This window comes from Jaculus jaculus, chromosome 5 (assembly GCF_020740685.1).
Source record: "Jaculus jaculus isolate mJacJac1 chromosome 5, mJacJac1.mat.Y.cur, whole genome shotgun sequence".
Taxonomy (NCBI): domain Eukaryota; kingdom Metazoa; phylum Chordata; class Mammalia; order Rodentia; family Dipodidae; genus Jaculus; species Jaculus jaculus.
In genome coordinates, this window is record NC_059106.1 from 147238640 (window position 1) to 147244689 (window position 6050).

The following is a 6050-nucleotide window of genomic DNA, read 5'->3' on the forward strand; positions in this document are numbered from 1 at the left end:
CAGATCAGGGGCTGGAGGAATATGAACGTGGAAAGGCCCAGAAACATCTGGAAAAGCCTTGGGATATTGGCCAGCATCCAATGAGGAGAAAGGGAAAGGGCAAAAAGAGAGAATAGTTATATGTTTTTAGTTTTAACTCAGAAAAGGAGGGAGGCTTAGCAAGAATATTCTCTCAAGGATACCCAAAGAGGGCCTTCATGGGGATATAATACATTATTTCATTAAAGGGTTACACTTGCCTCAGGAAACTTGTCCCCTGGGGAAATATGAACGCATCTTCACCCCCAAATAGGACTTGGATGGCAGTCCAAAGTACATTTGCATCAATACCAGTTTGTTGAACCAGTTCCCTTACGTTACTTACAGAGCATGGAGTGGAATTATTTATATGGTTGTGAATCCCTAAAACAGGCTACTTTGATGGGACTTCCTGCGTCAAGATCATTTACTCCCTGCTCCTCCCTCAGCCACGATGTAGGGGCTTACCCACAGAGCATGGTGACCCTACCAAGAAGTCTCATCTCATCCTGGATGACTTCTTTTTGGCCTCTTCAAGGAGCTCCTTGTCCCTGTCCAGGAGTATGGAGAGCTTCCGGTATTCTATTTCCAGATACCTTTCTTCACGTTGTTATGACAGTCCTCGAAACTCGGGGCCTACCACATATGTAATGCCTCTAAATTCTGAGTCTGCCATGAGTGTAACTCCTCTAGTTTCAGAGTCTACCACGTGCATAATAGCTCTAGACCTTTCTGGCTTCTGAATTTCAAGGCTTCTGCTTTGATGTGTTCCTTCTGTTTTCCTTTCTTAAATCCTGAGTCTATCACTACTAAATCTCTTAACTTTCTCCTATGTGGAGGAACATGGCTGCTGGCTCTTACACTTTAGTCCCATGCAGGTGTGTTTTTTTCTAAGTATTTTGGCATGGGTTTCTAGGTCCTTTCTTTCAAATGGGTTTGTGACTGCTCTAGATTTCTTTTAGATACCAATTCTCTCTAAACCAACTTTGTATTTCAGAGTTTTTCTCTAAAATACTCAATAATTCATAATTTATCCTTCTTGAGCCTATTTTGATCAATTCTTTGTTAAAATAGGAGCAAAATGGGGTTCACAGGGCTGGGGGAACTACCAATAACTCAAACCCTGTGTCAGAGTGAATAATTATATAAACAGTTAAAAAGATTACATAGGAGAGGTGGAGAAATGGGTTAGCAGTTAAGGTACTCACTTACCTGTGAAGCCTAAGGACCCATTTTCAACTCCCAGAACCTGTGTAAGCTCGTTTACAGTGACACACCCACTCTCTTCCTCTGTCTCTCTCTCTTTCTCTCTCTCACACACTTAACTCTTTCTCTCAAATAAATAAAAATAAAATTATTTAAAAAGAGTGTGTGAATGTACAGAGATTTCCTTCTCAGATAAGAGTCTATTCACATACACACTGCTGAAGTCTCATTACAGATTGTAAGAATTAGTTGAAATAACTAAGCTACACTTAACAACTTGTCCTGAATATGTAACATGGGACCAAACAATAAGAAGAAATGCTAAACTTTCCTAAATGAAAATGTGGTTTTAGTTTGTATTTTAGCTCTTCCATAATAACTTAATGTGATACAAAATTTTAACCAAAATTAAACTATAAGTTTTATGATTTTAGAAAAAAAATCACACTAATCTAAGTCAGTTTACCTGATCCATCATATTGTGGAGTACTTTTGTTGTTAAACCATGACTCCATCAGTTCATGAGCATGTAACTATGTAGAAAGAAACTGAAATTTAAATTTCGACTCATATTCTTATGTTTAAAAAAACAGAGTTCCATGCTTAGTTTAATTCAACCTGAAGGATAAGTGGCCAGGCATAGGGGCACATGCCTTTAACACCACTAATCTGGAGTCTGAGAAGGGAAGGCTACCAAAAGTTCATGGCCAGTCTGAACTATAAAGTAAATCCTATGCCATTCTGAACTAGAGAGAAACCCTACCTCTAAGAAGCAAGCAGGAAATCTGGCAGGTGGATATTATATGTCAGTTAATATGTAGTACAATATGTAATAATGGAGGGGAGGGGTGTGAGTAACAATATTATAATAATGAAAATTGCCTAAACATTTTAAAATTTATCATAAGTGAGACTCAATTAGTACAATTAAATATTTAGGTAGTAATTGAGAAAGTTCTCTTATTCTGTTATATAATATTTTGATTAGTCATTGCTCTAAAATAAAGTATCACAAGATTCAGAAAATAAGCAACACTTACCACATATTTAAGTATGATTTTGTGTTTAAAAGATTATTAATAGTAAAACAGAATGACAATGCATTATTTTATGTTTAATGTAGGATTAAAATACACAGCAGCATAAGGAATGGGTGACAATCTTTTTGTATTAAATGACATAATATTCCTTGGCAATGGATATTTATTGACAAAGTTGAATGCCACAGTTTCAGGAAGCTACCAGCTTTTCTCACAAACACACATGCATTTATTTAGTTGCAAACTCCACAGAATCATTTCCTTTTCCTACTCCTCCTTTCTGAACTGTTAATAAATAATTCAGACTCAGAACTACTAGATGTGTTAAAGCAAGTCAAGCACCAGTGCTGAAGCCTGGGGAAACAGTCAGAGCACAGAGCAGTGAGCCATGATCCACACCAGGGAAGGTAATGTCTCCATGGCTGGCATGATCCAGAGGCCACAAGCAGGGTGCAGGAGGTTTCTGTGATTGTCATGAGGGAGATCCTGAGGAAGGACTGGGTTCTATGCAGGGAGCTTTTTCACGTGAGGTTAGAGTCTATGGTAGGTGGATGCAAAATGATATTTCAAAGCCAAGTCTAAGGAGGACTTCCATTCAGAGAATGAACCAGAATGGTGACCCAGGAGCTGTGACCTCTGATGGCTGGTGTATGGAGAAAAGAAGCATCCTTTGTCATTGCAGTTATAGCTTGTTTATTATGTCTGTCTTTTGCTTGAAGACTTCAGAAAATCTTTTAAGTCTTCCTCTGAAATAATGTACACAAATTGCTAAAGGAAGTTGTATTCATTGTTTTCCCCGTTAAATCTTGTTTTTTGTTTTTTGTTTTTTGGGTTTTTTTTTTTTTCCTGGCTGAAAAATCCCATATCAATCACTATTGATTCAACTGATTTGGGGAAAAAAATACTCTTAAAATTTTCCTGTTTTTGAATACTTATTGATTCTTATTCATATTATACATTTTCATGCATGGATGTAATATATTTTGATCCTTTTCCCTCTAGTTACCCTCTCTTATCCCCTCCCACTAACACCCTTCTTCTCCATTAATCCCCATTTTAGCTTCATGAACTTTATGTTTATACATTGAATGAAATTAGGATTGCTCCCATGACACTCTGTGGAAGACACTCTGTGGGATGGGCAATTGGCAACTTTCCAGTGGATTCACCATCAATGTCATTGACTCTCCCTCTCTCAGCAACCATCAGTTGCTATAAGCTACTCAGGGAGTTATGGGATTGGTACACCCTAACCCCACTGATGGTGAAGGATTGACAGGCTCAGTCTTGTACAGAAGCCACAGCTGCTGTGAAGCCATTCGTGTGTTCCATCCAGAAGACTACCTTTCTCAGCTACTTCCCCCATCCTCCTGCTTTTACATTCTGTATGCCTACACTGACTTGAAGTTTGCTGAGTCTTGGAAAGGGTAATTTAAATGCATATATATTTTATTTACTTCATTAGAGAGAATGAGCACACCGTGGCCTCCAGCCATTACAAAAGAACCGTATTCACCACTTTGTGCAACTGGCATACATTGCTACTGGGGAATCAAACGGAGATGGGCCCTTAGGCTTCGCAGGACATCTTTTAACCACTAAGCTATCTCTCTAGCCCCTGAAGAGGATAATTTTGATATTCTCTTTGAAGCAAACACAGAGTAGATACTTATTCTTGGCCATTTTCTTAATCATGCACCTGCAGTAACCTCTTCCCATCTCAGCAAGAAAATTTTATGATCAAGGCTTCAGAAGCATTATTAATCCTTGGAAACAGAAATATTTAGAAGGTACTTTGATGTAAAGCTTATAAATATGCCTTTAAACAAATCAAAATAGTTTTAGGTATAAGTACTAAACAAGTCCATTGTATAGTAAGTGAAAGTTAGAAACATAAGGGGCTGGACAGATGGCTTAGTGATTAAAGAGTTTGTCTGCAAAGTCAAAGGATCCTGGTTCAATTTTCCAGGACTTATATAAGCCAGATGCACAAGGGGGTGCACACATCTGGAGTTCATTTGCAGTGGCTGGAGGCCCTGGTGCCCATTCTCTCTCTGTCTCTCTCCCTAAATACATAAATACATATATATATATTAAAATAAATATTAATATATATTAAATAAATATCTATTATATATATATATATATTAAAATAAAATGCTAGAACATGAGATACTTGTGGAGGGAAAAATGCAGTAAGGCATGAACCACAACCCCATAGGGAATAAAACCAGCATCACTGAGGAGTATCCCCGATGGAATGGGGTCAGGGATTAGGGAAGAGAGGGTAACAACACATGATGTATCCACATGAAATATGTTGTTAATGATAATAATAGCAGTAAACATAGAAAGAATGTGTAAATGATATTTTAGATAAATAAAATCATATGTAGGAAAGAAAATCAGAAAATAATTGTATGAGAGTTATAAGGCATCTAAGTACTACTTAAAGAAAGCTAATACCATGCTAGTATAAAATTCTAACAAGGGAAAGGCAAAGAATACTTCTTTTGAGGTCGAGGAATCAGGGGAGGAAGTGGATATTTGATATGAGATCCTTAGATTGATTAATGCATAATCAATTACAAAACCAAAAGAAGCCATGATAGCTCTAATCCCAGGTGACAGTTGATATGTTAAATGTGACATGATAATTTAATGATATTTAGCTAGTATTTTGTCTTTCAGATATTACATGATTTTAAAATATGGGTATCAGAGGAATTATTTTGCATATACTGGGAATCATAGAAGTGGCTGAAATAACAAGGAAAAAAGCTGTTATTTATCAGCAAAAAGAAGATACAAAATGGCCCAAAACAATTTAATCTTATTCGAACTTGAGCAAACCCAATCATCACTATCCATGTTCCCAGATTATGGATGGAAAGCAGAGAAGCAAAGAATTTTTTTGTACTAACCATGCCCTAATTTAGAAAATTCTAAGTGTTTTCATCATAATTATATTTAGATTCAGGATCTCAAGTACCATGAAAAATTTATTCTTCTATTTAATGTAAGCATTCAATGCATATTTTTAACACAGGAGATTAGAAAGCATTGGGGATATTTTTTTTTCTGCTCCTTCTTTTATAATTAAATATGCAAAACTTGTTTCTCTTGGTCTCTGGGATCCTTTACTCTCTGCCATTTTGTGACATTTTGAAACCAGTACACCGAATAGAAAAGACACAATCTGCCCTTTAGAAAACAATGGCATAAACTGCTTATGCTTTCCAGGCTGAACAAATGTCTTGAAATGGATGAATTCTGTTCTAAAAGAACCCAATCTATCATCAGTCACAAAACACTAATCTAATTGGCTGTGGCATAGTTTATTTTTATTGTAGCTTCTTAAATAAGTTCTCATTTTCCTGTTTAGTATAGTAACTATAAATTTTTATGTAGATGCACAACATCTGGGACTAACGGGTATCACTGTCTTTGTTTCGGGGTAAGAACACATGACGAGCAGATAAGGAAAGTTATCTTTTCTTTGTTTTTGAAGTATAAGTATACAATATTTCAGAAAACAGAAGCTTATGAGAGGATTATTTGGAGGTAGAGGGTCTATACTGATCTTATTTCTCTCCACAAATTGGATCATAGAGTGATAAGTAATTCATTAGTTAAACCAGCGAAATGATATTTTGTATTAGAATATAATAAATTATGTAAAAACTCAGATATACAGGTTATTTTCATTATTTTCACAGCATGCACACTTTAGGAAACAGCCACCCGTGTGGTGGCAATAGCGATTACAATGATATTTGATGCAAT